Source organism: Cynocephalus volans, chromosome 7 (genome assembly GCF_027409185.1).
Source record: "Cynocephalus volans isolate mCynVol1 chromosome 7, mCynVol1.pri, whole genome shotgun sequence".
NCBI lineage: Eukaryota > Metazoa > Chordata > Mammalia > Dermoptera > Cynocephalidae > Cynocephalus > Cynocephalus volans.
In genome coordinates, this window is record NC_084466.1 from 153222933 (window position 1) to 153237761 (window position 14829).

Sequence of the window (14829 nt, forward strand, 5' to 3'; positions counted from 1 at the left end):
TTATAGATTTACAAGGACAATGGGAAAGTAAACTGGAAAATTCTAGACAGCATGATGAAGTGCTGTGAGGAGGCAGGTGCAGCCAGTTGTGGGAGGACACAGGAATGTTCAGAAGAATGAAGGAGGCAGGGCAGGTTCAGGAATGAACACAGTCCTCATCTAACATAAAAGCTGCATATTTTATTCTTTTGTGCCAGGCACATACACTGTTATCAAAAAGCCAGCCCCAAAGTTTGGAGCTATAATGTCCCTGTTTCCTGGTCTCTTAATCTTCAGGGAAGGTTTGAAAATCACAGCACTATCGTGGCTTTTTTCCACTTGCTTCAGAGACATTATGCCACATCACAAAACCACCTTGACATTTAATTCTCTGCAACTGGAGGTTTCAACTCCAAGCAATGCAGTCTGAGGAAAGACATATTTGTGTCAAAGACTTCTTGACTGCAGAAAGTGGGGGAGGCTATGGCTGACTCTCCTCTGGGCTCCAGCTAGCTCCCTCGTTTAAAACATTTAAAAACAAAACAAAACAAAATAGCCTTGTATAATATTACATTTCCCTGGAATCCAGCCTTTCTTCAAATCAGGAAAACAGAGAAGGTGGGACACAGAAAAAAGTTGGAATGCATTCTGACATTTTACTACATGATGTTAATCTGGTTTAAATAAAATCAAAGAATGCCCACCACTGACAAAATGGCAGACTAGACACTTAACAGGGCTTTCCACCATAACACAAACAAATGGTTTAAACCATCTGTGGTCTTGCAAGCAAGTAAAGAAAATCTCAAAGGGGAAAAAAAGAGCCGTGAGCTGAAGAAAAGAATAATGAGCAGCGTGCAAACAAAAAGCCAGGATTCTTAGGAAAAATGCACCTAACAGTACTGGGATCAAAACACTAAGCCTGAGAGCCATTAAAAGCTAGGGAAGTTGAACCTGAGACTTTTTCCAGGACTCTCAAAGGGAGCTAAAATGACCTCAGAACAGTAGCATCCACTTGGCTCCCAACAGAAGTACACATAAATCCTCTCTAGAGAAAAAGTCTTCAATTTAGGCTCTCAGAGGCTTCACTAGATATAATCAAGTAGAAGCTCACAATTTAAAAAAATCATTAAACACACAAGAAAACATTCTCCAGGAGAAAGATAAAGAAAAAACAAAAAGTAACAAATTTAGATCTCAAGAAACTTCAAATTTTGAAACTATCATATTTTTAAATTTCTTTTATCAGAGACTTATACAGCACCTAGCAAATGTCACATATCTGCCTAAGCACTTTATAAATTTTAACACATTTTTTCTTCGTGACAGCCCTATGGCATAGGTACTGTTATTATTTCTAAATACAGGTGCACAAGGAGGCCCAAGGTTGTAAAATTTGTAAGTGGTAAAACCAGAACTCAAAACTAGGCAGTCTGGCTTCAAAACTCTTGTTTTTAGATACTTTTATATATGGCATGTTTAAAGAAGTCAAATATAAAATAAAAAAACAAAACAAAATAAGAGATTATAAAGATGACCGAGCAGATTTGGGAAAGAACCAAATATAACTTTTAAAAATAAAAAGTCAGTGAAACTAAGTATACAGATGAATTCAAAGAGCTGAATATAAAAAGCTGAAGAGAAAATTAATAAACTTGAATATAGAGCTGAAAATGTTACCAAGAATGCAGCATAGAAAACTAGGATATAAAAAATTTGCAAGAGAAGTTTGTGGGAAAAGCCTAATGTTTGTCTGATCAGAGTTCCAGAGAGAAGCCAAACAGTAGAAACATTTTAAAAAGAAATGGCTAACAATATTTGACAGTAGATAAAAGGCATGAATCCACAGATTCAGGAAGAACAATGAATAGCAAGTAGGATAAATATAAAGAAATCCTTAACTAACTGTACTATAGTCAATCTGCAATACAAAGACAAAGAGAAAATATTCAAAACAGCCAGAAAGAAAAAAAAGCATTTACAAATGAATGAAAAATAGAGTGACAGCAGAATGCTCAATGGCAATACTGAAACTGAGAGAGAGTGGATTGATATATTCAAAGAGTCAAAAAAAAAGAGTCAATCTGAAAACTTTATTTCAAGAATGAATGTGAAATAAAGGCATCCTTAGATAATAAAAACTAAGAGTTTGTCACTATCATGCCTTCACTAAAAATAATTTTAAAAAACATAATCTGAGAGAAAAGAAGATGACCCCAGGAGGAAGTTCTAAGTTCAATACATCAAGTTATTCACTATTCAAGAATGCGTGGTGAGTAAGGAAAGTGAATAACATTCAACCAAACCTGCACAAACACTAAATATTTAAAACAAGTGAGGGTACTTCAAAAAGTTCACGGAAAATGGAATTAAAAGAAAAATTTATATTTCTCAACATAAACTCCATCAAGTTCAAGACACTTTTGTAAGCCATGATACCAGCCATTTAGTCCATCCCTAAAGAACTGAGGGTTCTGGGAACTTAATCACGACAATGCAATCTTTTTTATATTATGAACTAAAAAAAAAAAAAAAAAAAACACTGCCCTTTAAAGATTTTTTTTTAAAGATTAGGAACACACACACAAAAAAAAAGTCAGAAGGAGCCAAATCAGAACCAGGATGCCTAATGATTTCCCATCAAAACTCTCCCCAAATTGCACTTGTTTGATGAGAAGAATGAGCAGGAACACTGTTGTGGTGCAGAAGGACTCTCTGATGAAGCTTTCTCAGGCATTTTTCTGCTAAGCTTTATCTAACTTTCCCCAAACACTCTCATAATAAGAGGTATTACTGTTCTTTGGCCCTCCAGAAAGTCAACAAGCAAAATGCCTTGAGCATTCCAAAAAAAGATTGCAACGACCTTTGCATCTGACCAGTCTGCCTTTGCTTCTACTGGACCACTTCCACCTCTTGGTAGCCATGGTTTTGATTGTGCTCTGTCTTCAGGATTGTACTGGTAAAGCCATGTTTCATCTCCTGTTACAATTCTGCTAAGAAATCCTACAGGACCTTGCTCCCACTTGTTGAAAATTTCCATTGAAAGCTCTGCTCTTGTCTGCAGCTGATCTGGACACAACAGTTTTGGTACCCATCGAGCAGAAAGTTTGCTCAACTGTAATTTTCGGTCATCATTGTCTATGTAACTAAACCAATTGAGATGTCTGTGGTGTTGGGTATTGTTTCTGCTGTTAATTGTCAGTCTTCTTCAATTAGGGCATGAACAAGATTAATTTTTTCCTCACAAATTAATATGAATGGTCTGCCACTGTGGGCTTTATCTTCAACATCATCTCATCTCTTCTTAAAATGAGTTATCCATTTGTAAACTGCTGATTTCGTTGGGACATTGTCCCCATAAACTTTTCACAAAGCATCGGTGATTTCACCATTCTTCCACCCAAGCTTCACCATAAATTTGATGTTTGTTCTTGCTTCAATCTTGGCAGAATTCATGTTGCTCTGATAGGGGCTCTTTTTAAACTGATATCTTTCTTAGTGCCTCAAACTAAATCCCACTCAGATATGTTATAACAAGTTAGTACAAGTTTATTTTGGTGCAAAAATTTTTGAAGTCCATGCATAGTTTTATCATAATATGCATTTTCCATGAACTTTTTAAAGACCCCTCATGCGTGTGTAGATAGTCATAAATACACACAAATACATATGTATATAATTGATTTAATCATCACTACAATGCTATGAGGTTGGTATTATCTCTATTTCACAGATGAAGAACCTGAGGTACAGAGAAATCCTATTTTGTTCAGAGAGTATACTTAAGATATTAACTTTCAATTTTGCTATGTTTACCTGGTACAATTCCAAGAGTAAAAACTAAAATAATAGAGTGTGTTATTTAAAACCAGTACAATGAAAATACTCAATAAGGGGAAAACTTAATAAATTATTTAAAAGACAAGAAAGGAGAAAAGAGCAACAGAGAGAAAACAGAAATAAGCCAAAATATAAAAGCTGTCACAATAAATATAAGTAGATCAGTTAAAAGATTAAGATCAGACTAGATTAAAAATTCCAAATATGCTGTTTATAAGAGACAGACCAAAAACATTACAAAGGTTGAAAGTAAAGAAAGAACAATCCATGGAAGGCAATACTAAAAGAAAGCTGAAGTAGCTAATTAATAACAGACAAAATGGACTTAAAGACTAAAGCATTATTAGGGATAAAGAGAGTCATTACATTGTTAAAAAAGAGTCAATTCATCAGGATGGAGTAATTTTAAATTGTATGTACCTAATAAGGAGCCTCGATAAATATACGCAAAAATAAAATAAAATCACTATAAGTAGAAACTGACAAATCTATCATCATAGGAGTATTAACACATCTCTAAGTTATTGAAAAATAAAGACAACAAAAAGTAGCAAAAATATACATATTTCAATAACACAATAACCTTTATGTAATAAACACACACAGAACTCAGAACACAAAAATTAGAGAATATTCATTATTCTCAAGCATACATAGAACATTTATAAAACTGATCTTGTAATCATCCGCAGCTAAAAACATTTCTAATGATCAGTATCATACAGATTCACATTTTCTGAAAACGGTAGAATTAAGTTAGAAATCAATGTAACAAAAACAAAAAAATATTCGATGTTTGAAAACTAAAGATATAGTACTTCTAAATAATGTCTAGGTAAGAGAAATTCTCATAATAAAATATTTAAAATATTTAGAATCAAATGAAGGCAACAAATAAAGAAAAAGAAGAAGGTTTAAGGAGTGAAAAGGAATGCTATCATTGTTTCAGAAGATTTAATTGCCTAAAATGAAAACTCAGAAAAGAAAACAAAGTTATTAGAGTTAATAAGAGTTCTGCAAGATGACTGCACATAAGGCCAACATGCAAAATGTAATGACAGTTCTGTACACCAGCAGTTGAAACTAAGAAGAAACATTAGGGGGAGTTTCCTTGTCAAGATATTAGGACTTACTGTAAATCCCTGGTAATTAAGATACTGTGATAGTGATGTAAGAATAGACAAATTTATAAGAGGAATTTCATGGAGAGCCTGAAAACAGACCTAAACATATAAAAACTTGAAAAAGATGTCTTGCATATTAATGGGAAATAAATGAACTGTTAAATAAATGGTCTTAGGCAACTGGATATTAATATAGAAAAAAACTGAAATCAGACCCTATACCTCACATCTTTCACAAAAATCATTCCTGAATGAATTATCTACTTAAATGTGAAAAGTAAAACTTAAAAAGAAATTAAAGAATGTATTTTGAGCACATTTAGCCGACAGAGTTAATATACAGAATACATTTAAGATTCTATAAGTCAATGAGGAAAAGAAAACATGATATAAAAAAGCAGAAACATGACACATATTTCACAGGAAAGGTAGCACAGATGGCAAGTGACACGGAAAAAGTTCAACCGTCTGAGCAGTTAGGAAATGCAAGTTTCCCTAATGAATGATTCCTACAATGAAAGATTTCATTTTACACCCTATACACTGAAAATTAAGAATTAGCAATACCAAACATTGGTGAAGATGTGGAGCAAAGACTCTAAAGACTGGTGGAGAGAGCGCGAAAACTGGGACACCACTCTGGAAAACCACTGCACCTGTCCTGCTGAACTCACTATTGTGTACCTTCCAGCCCCGCCCTTACATTCCTACGTGGACAGCATGGGGTCCCCTGGTACACGTGCTCCAGAAGACACACACAGGAATGCTAACAGCAGCAGTGTTCTTAAGAGCAAATAATAATCATAAGAATAAACTGAAAAGAGAACAATCCAATCTTCATCAAAGAAAAACAGATAAATTACAGTATATTCACAAAGTTCAATGGCATTACAAAGGAACGAACTACAGCTACAGGCAACACAGACAATCCTTGGAAGCATAATGTTGAGTGGAAAAAGAAAGTAGGAAATGCTACGTACGTATGGTACAAATTCACTTGTGCAAGGCCCCAACCGAAACAGGTAATATGTTTTTTCATATGTGATGTATACGTGATAATGCTGTTTTTAAAAGACAAAGGAATAATAAGTCCCCAATAAGGAGAATGTTCTAATTCCAGGAGGAAGCAGGGTGTGGGACCTGGACAGGGCACAGAGATAATTTCGACAGTATCGGCAACGAGCATTTTATTGTAATGCTTAATATCTTACATCCATATTACACCCATTCTCTTGTACCCATCAAATATTACATAATGAGAAAGATAAGATATATTTATTTGAATGATGTACTTGCTGATGATAGGTTCACATACAGGAAAATGCCACAACTGTCTCATATGAAATGAGTTGTATATGAAGATGCCACATTCATCTCTTTAAGACATATTTTAAGAAAAAAATAATCTTTGTTGTTGTAATTCCTGATACACATTTTTTCCTTTCCTTGAAAGAACAACTATACCAAACACTTTCTAATAATAATTCACATGGCATTTCAGTTTACAAAATGCTTTCTTCCACATATGTGATTTTATTTTATCTAAGAAGAACTCGCCGAGTTCATCATCAAGGATGTGGTTGCTAACGGGGCTGGTAGGAGAAAGGGTCAGACCCTTTTACTCCTGTTTCTCTGTACCTAGATGCTCCTGTCCCCCATCCTCTGGTCATCACCATATTCCTCTTTTCTCTAGGTACAGGATTTCAGTATCCCCAGATCAATCACCAACCTTTAGGGGCATTTCGGCAAGTTATCTGGAGCTGCACATGGTTAGCAGTAGTTATTCTTAGTCAAAAATGCTTTCCCCTTAAATCTATGATCAGCACTTCTCTGTCACTTGCAAATAATCTCCCTTTCTACATACACAAACAGGGGCTGATGTGTCTTCACAAAAACAGTCATCAGAATTAAAGAAACTGAATGCTGAAAGCATCAACTAAACATGAAAACTAGATGCAAATGAATTTTTCTAATGACTTATGTAACATCGGTTGTCATCAATAAAGAGAGGAGAATCTCAAATATTCAAAGGTATGCCAAGCACAGTAGTAGCCCAGCAAGTATAATCTGCTTTAATTATTCTCTACCTGGACACATTATTTTGTGTGTTCAACTCTGTTATGTCTGGGAGTTAATCTTTCCATTTGGACCTCTCTACATGATCACCTTTGGAGCAGATGTTTTATACAGCATGACCCTGTACCTTGGCCACAGCCAAATGGCTTCATTGCAAGCACCTGACAGAAACTAGGCAATCACAGTACTTTGATGATGTGACTACCATTGAAAGGCCTACACTAGGCACCTGATCCAAATTGGACCAATACATTCTCCCCTTGGATTCTGGATTTGTGACCAAGAGACGGCTGCAGTTATCAGCTGTAACCCCTGGGTGCTGACAACAGTCCCACTCCCCATGATGTGGCTGAAGAGGCAGAGGCGGCTCTACAGAGAGAAAGAGTAGCACAGAGAAGCTCAGAGGAAAGACCCCCACAGTGCTCAGACCCCAGGGTCCAGCAGAGGAGCCTGGGCCCCACCTCTACTTCTGCCCTGAGCTTCCTGACACAAATGTCTACTCACAAGTACCCCCACTCCGGGCTCTATTCTTTCTGGACTGTTGTTTTGACCTGTGAAGACCTTTGAGAGTTGTATGAGTTTCCTATGGCTGCTGTAACAAATCACCACGGACACAGTGGCTTAAAACAAGAGAAATCTACTACCTAACAATTCTACCGAATAGATGTCTACCACGGTTCTCACTGAGCTCAAGTCAAGGTGTCAGCAGGGCTGTTCCTTTCTGGAGGCTCTGGGGGAGAATCTGTTTCCTTGCCTTTTCCAGCTTCTAGAGGTTGCCCACATTCCTTGCTTGGTGGCCACTTTATCCATTTCCAAAGCCGGCAATGCTGCATCTCTTTGACCGTTCTTCAGTAGTCACAGCTTTCTCTAACCACAGCTGGAAAAAGTTTCTCCCTTTTTAACCCATGTGATTACATTGGGCCCAATCTAAGGACAATTCAGGATTGCTCCTCCATCACCGTCCTTAACTCACTCACATCTGCAAAGTCCCTTCTGCTATGTAAGGTCACATATTCACTGGTTCCGGGGATTAGAGTATCATCTTAGGGGAAGACATCTGCCCACCACCAAAAGCCCACTCTGATTCTGGCTTTATTTTAGGACTCATTCCAGAATGCTTTCTCTGCTGACCCAGGCTTGAGGGTCCAGTCCTGTCCTGCCACCTCAGTCCCAACAAGATGAATTGGGGAAACAGTGTTTCCCTAATTCCATTCAATACATGGGAAGCTTAGGGCTTAGAAAACCACAGCCACAGAAAACTGAGTCACCCTGCCATCCCCACACACCTGTGTCTCTCCCAAAGTGGACATCAGAGTTCAGATCAACATTATGGAAATTCCCTCCCACCTGACAAATCCATGTTTAACTTCACGGTCCACTTACCATGAGGTTTCCCGGCATTTCTTAAAACATTTGGCTCCTAGATACAGTGTTAAAAGCTGTGTTCCTGCAAGAGGCATGTTCTATTTTTACCCATGCTCAGCTCAACTGGAGAGAACTGACAGGTCACAGTATCAGCCACTGGAAACTTCTGAAAACTCTTCCAATTCATTCCAGCCCAAGGCTCAATATGCTTTTCTGAGCTTGCTTCTTTTTTTTTTTTTTTTTTTGCTCTAGAACTATTTTATTTACAATGATATGGTCATTGTACAAAATGAAGTATGTGTATTTAAATAGCATTTAATTGGCAAAAGATAATTTTCTCTACTCCAAAATTGTAAACATTTGCAGAATAAGCCTCATTTCAAAGTCAAGGACTTCTACTTTAAAAGCATGCATTTGTGATTCTATTTCTCTTTATGTTAAAGTATTCCAATTTTTTGAGATATAATTCAGAATCACACAAAGTGTAAAGGAAAGTTTTAAAATAAAGAATAAGAGCCTAATCAGGCAAAGCTCTTTTTGCTTTAGGACCATCTGTCCTGACTACAACATTTTTTTTTTGAAACATAATTGATCGTACATATTCTGAGCATTCAGCCAGCCACGTGAGGGTATTCCCACAGCACTGTGGGATGTCAATTTCCCCCACTTGTCAACAGGCCCTGGGAAGGTACTACCAATGTATTTGACTAGGAAGAGACACCGTATCTGCATGTACAGCAATGGTTCTCCCCCAGGGGACATTTGGCAACGTCTGGAGACATTCCTGATTGTTATGACTAGGGGGAAAGAAGGTACTAGTGGGTGCGTATCTAGGGGGTAGAGACGAGGGATGCCGCTAAACATCCTAAAATGCATAGGACAGACTCCATTGCAAAGAATTATCTACCCCAAAATGCTAACAGGGCTGAGGTGGAGAAACCCTATTTTAAACTATACAAATAAGAAAATGGTAATTCTCCATTGGATTTGCTCAAAACCATTTTGAGGAAGGGGTAAAAGTCATTGGCAATTTATCAGAAACTTAGGAAACTAAGGCACAGAATTTTCAGGAGCTTATGACATTTTAAATATCAGAATGAATATAAAATAATATAGGCTTCTTCAACATGCTGTTGATTTGAATAAGAATAGGAAGAATTCAGAAAAGGCATGTGACCAACAAAAAGGTGGCAGCTAAAGTAGATTTACAGAATGCAGCTCAGTTACCCTGACAGGCACATGCAGCAAACAGAGTACAGAAAGCGAACAGAAAGTGATTTTTCCAAAGTATTTCAAGACTATTTATTTTCAGATGTTTTGGGAAGCCTCTGGACAAGGTGAACGTGCTCCTTTGCTTACAAAACTTTTCTACAGTGCAAACCGCAGCTCAGACCTTGCTCCTGCTACCAGAGAACTCATTTGTTCAGTCATATGCCAAGTACTTGTCAATACCGGGGGCACGGAGTATGCCAGGCACCGGGGTGCAGTGAACCTCACAGAAAATCCTGCCCCGGGCTACAGGGAATTTACAGTCTCGTAGGGATGACAGATTGCATAATTAATTCCTGAACAGCAATTGTGATATTGTTCAAAGGAGAAATCCAGAGTGCTTGCAAATAGGGAGTGGGGACTGATTTAGTCCAGGGCTGGTTGGGGAAGGCATTTCTGGAGAGGTGGTGTTTGAGCTGAGATACTGCTTTGGATTAATCTCCACTGTAACTGCTGAGTGTGGGAAATCCTATTACAGTCATTGAAAGGTGGGGCCTTGAAGAGGTGACTGGATTGTGAGGACCTTGCCCTAGCGAATGGTTTAATGGTGGTCGTGGGCGTGGTTCTGAGGGCTTTAAAAGGAGATTGCATGAGGAGCTATTTCTCTCTCTCCCTCTGCTCTGCCATTTTCTGCAATGTGATACCCTGTGTCGCTGAAGCCACCACCAAGGAAGACCCTCACCAGATGTGTCCCCTGGACTTTGGACTTCCCAGCTTCTGAAACTGTAAGTAATAAATTTCATTTTCTTTTAAGTTACCCAGTTCCAGGTATTTTGTTATAAGCAACAGAAACGGACTAATACAGATATGAAGAACGAACAGGAAGTAACCAGGTGAAGACTGGTTAGCATTGCATTTTAAACCAGAAAGAAAAATACTAATGCAAGAGATTCCATATGCAAATAATAATAATTCCAAAAGAATAGGCAGGAGAAAATGGAGCCGTGGTTAATAATAATAACATAAATAGAATTTCCCAGAAATGAAAAATCTGAGTTTCCATATTTCAAGGTCACATCAAGTGCCAGCTACAACAAGGCACAACTTTATGCAGTTTTTAACACAAGGGATAAAGAAATAATCCTAAAAACTTTATTGAGGAAGAATAATTCAAAGGTTTGGTAGCACGAGTACCTGCAGACCTCTATATTTTAGCACTAAAGGTAAAGAGGCAATGGAAAAATTCTTCAAAATTTTGAAGGATAGCAGGAAAGGGGTTTCTTCTTGGCATAATGAAAATGTTCTAAAATTGACTGTAGTGTTGACTGCACAACCTTGTGAATGTACTAAAAATCAATGACCTGTACATTTTAAATGGGTGCACTGTACACTTTAGATGGATGAATTATACGGTATGGGACTTATATCTCAATAAAGCTGTTAAAGATTCTTAGGGAAAATTATTTCTAAACTACCACTCAAAGGTGAGGTCAGCAAAAATGCACTGTCAGACATTCAAGGAATTCAGACTTTTACCTCCCAAGCTCCATTTCCAGAAGGTATATACCACCAAAACAAAGGGAAAACAGAGCTGTGGGATCTAAGAAACACAAAATATAACTCAGGAGAAAGGGGAATAGTGAAGGGCCAAGAGCAGGCAGTAGGCCTGGGGACCAAACCAGTTCAGAGGAGGGATGGCTCTGGAAGGGACCTGCCCAGGAAGAAAATGAAAGAGTGGATGCTGATAGGTATGGATATACACAGAGATCTTCAATCTCTAGAGAGTTAGCTTGAAAATCATTGAAAAGAATTATTACATCCAGTAAAAGCAAAAAAGTTGCACAGGAAAGGATATGTAATTCTGGTACACGTGACCCAGCTACAAAGAATAGTTCAATAATGACCATGATGCAAAAATTGAAAACTGGTTTAACAAAAGTTGGTAATATAACTACTTTGGGGGGTGGGGGGGAGAGGGCAGGGACGGGGAGGGGGGGAGAGAGAGAGAAACTGTGTGTCAGAGGTAGATCAATAAGATACTTGAACTCTCACCTTTCACAGTAAAAAGTCAGTAGATAACTAATTTAAGACAATCAAGAAAGAGTACTGAAAGTACTGTTTTTTCATAGGAATTAGGAAAAGCCAAACAGAAGGAGCAGCTAAAGGATCTGCAGCAATTGCCATGGGAGACCAGGAACTGGGACCAAGCGACAGGGCTATTATTTTAATTATAAGAAGTGGTATTTGGCTTTTCAAACTACAAAATGATTTGTTAACTAAAAAACAAACCCACCTATTTCTCTCTTTCTCACTTCTACTTCACTCCTTGGGCACTTTTTCAACTTTCCCACTCATTTTAGGGTCATTTTCTTTCAACACATGCAAGAATTGAGGCCAATTTATATCTTAGAAATTCAAGGCAGGACTAAAATGCAGAAATTATTTTTTCTTTTTGCTTTCATAGTTCACATTTTACTATGTTACACTGGAGAGCAAGTCGGTGGAATTTTATAGGAGTGAAATTGGAAAACATTTTGCTTTTGCTTCCTCTCGCCTGACTTGTGCTCTAAATGTGTTGCCAATTGACTACTCTGTTGGCTGCACTAATGTTATTTTTTAGACGGACTTAAAAAAAAAAAAAGAAAAACCTGGCAATCAGAATGTTATTTAAAAAGAAGAAAAATAATGATTTCTGTGAAACTTAGCAAAGATTGTAACTTTAAAAAATGCATAGAAAAATCATGGACTCCACAAATCCTTCAACCTGGATTGAAACTAACATAGTATGAAAAATCTCTCCCCCAAAGAGAGAGATCTTGGTAGATACAAAACAGGAAGCTTCCTCCCAGGCATGAAAGAGGTATCAAGTGAGCATAAATCACACCACGAGAGCTGTGTGTTCTCGAGCCCAGCTGGAGCGCTGAGAGGGAGTAGACAGACCTGCCGCAGACAACTCGTGGTGCTGGGCAGCATCCCAGAAAGATCTGGGACTTTCGAGTCTGGCAGAACTGGGCTCAACGATTCATTGTGCCACCTCTGGAAGCTGAGATTCTCTGTAACAATAACTCGACCAAGCCTAACTTCCAGGGATGTTGTAAAGAACAGTGTTAACAGCACTTCTATTATAGCAGCTCAGCACGTGGTAGTTCTTTTCCTCATGACAATTTTGTAATGAAATGTGACATCTTCCAGCCCTGAATGACACTAGGTATTAGGGACCCAGACATTCGACTGACTGCCATTTTGCCAGTACCAGAGGCAGGGTCCAGGCCACTGCAGAAAAACCACGAGCTTAAAGGGATCATGTCTTTTCCTATTTGGAAGTCTCCTTTTCTCTCAAATTAAAATTACCAGACTGGTTTGGATATTTCTGCTGAGATGGCCGGACACATACCAGAAATTCCATAAAGATCAGAAGCTTCTGGATAGAGGATTATGAGGGGAAAACATTTATCTTCTGGACCTCAATTGGGCCTTGACCACAGTTCAGAATGGACTTCACAATACAGAGACTCCACTGGCTACATTGCATGGAGGCCTCTCACACCACGTGCTCTATCCAGTTATCTAGTTTGTGTGTATCCATATACTCATGAGAGAAGAGAGGTAGAGAAGAAATGCCAGCATAAGGCCAGCGTCATCTGTTTCATACACAACGGCTTTCTCAGCAAGTCAGTGTTTGCTCCACCAAGTGTCAGCAGCCAAGGGGAAGGCACGCTGACTCAGCTGAATGCAGCTGGCCGTTCGGGAGTATGTGATGCCCGTTCTCCTAACTCCCTCAGTTCTGTTTGGCCACATGCTTTGCCTTGGAAGTGTTTATTGCACAGTCATTTGCACCATCTTTGTGCAAAAGAAACAAACACATGACAACAATCTAACGAGCCTCCGTCACTGGCATCGCCTCATTTCATGCAAGCTTGAGGCTGCTAACCTGCACCTTGCCTTCTGATGGTGCTCTATGTGTCCTTATCTCCATAAGCATAACACAGCAGCCTCAACCCTTCCAAGCTACCTTCACCTTTGGTTAAAATAGGGTCCTTTTATGGACTTGAATATAGGATGTAACATACCTTTAGCTATGCTAATATTTCTATTAAGATTATTGTCAGTTTAGCAGTGTTCGGGTTCCACATTGCCTGGGTTTTGTGAGTTCTTCCCAAATAAGCGTCCTTACTTTCAGCGCACAGCTTTGCAGAATGTGAGGTTTTTAAGACTGGTGTATTGCCGCAGAAATGGCTGCGCTGGGTGAAAGGAGCTCCGTGGTTTTTCTCACAGCTTCAATTGCATCTAGTGAGAACATCTGTGATGGTCGCCTCCCCCTACCGCACAGCTTCATGTGGTCCAGTATTAAGGGTTATCAGAGTAATTACGAACACCCACTGGATGCTGATCATGTGCCAGACACGGTTCTAACTACCTGTTTTATTCCATTTGTCCGACACTGTGAGGTAAGTACTGTTATTATTCTCACTTTACAGATAAGGAAACTGAAGCTCATGAAATCAAGTAACTTGCTCTGGGTCACACAGAAAGTGGGAAGGTTCTTCACTGCTTCACCAGTTGCAGAGAAGTCAGGATCATTAGTTCCCATGCAGGATGGTACTGCCGAGCCAGAAAGATGAAGAGGACTTTCCAATTCACTCAGGGGCAGAATGAGACCCCAGACCAAGGGGTCCTGGTTATTATTCATGTGCTTTTAATAGCAGAAGGACAAGGGCAGTCAGAAGGTATTAAAGCTCATAAATTAAGTAGCAGAGGTATAGGAACATTTAACAATGCAAAGGTAATTAACCAGCTAAAATTGGAAGGAGGAGCGGAGGGAGAGACTAGGGTATGAAGAGGAATTACATAAACTTAATCGCTGTTCATAACAGGGTGTTAACAGATAGCGTCTGAAGAAATATTGCTTTAGGAGCATTATATATAATTATAGCCATAATTTGATGACTATAAAATTAGACCCTAGAATAAATTACAGAACTTCTTAGTTATCAGAGGAAACACAACCCTATGGTTATATAGAAAAAACACACAGGTTGATTCAGAAAAGTTGAAACAGAAATACAGACACACAGATACCAGCAAATGCAAATTGAGAGAAGCCAAGATTGTAAAATCTGAAGGTTGTATTTGGGGCAAAAAGCACTAAACCAGACAGAAAACGACGCTACCTGATTCCAAAAGAGACAGCTCACCATAAGGTACTAAACAGTTATGAATACCTGTGCACTGAAAC

At 38.5% G+C, this 14829-nt stretch overlaps 1 protein-coding gene across 1 annotated transcript in view; it reads right to left on the bottom strand.

Annotated features, from left to right (window-relative positions):
- Nucleotides 1-14829, bottom strand: part of CPXM2 (carboxypeptidase X, M14 family member 2) — a 120116-nt gene that overhangs the window by 46592 nt on the left and 58695 nt on the right. The window lies entirely within an intron of this gene.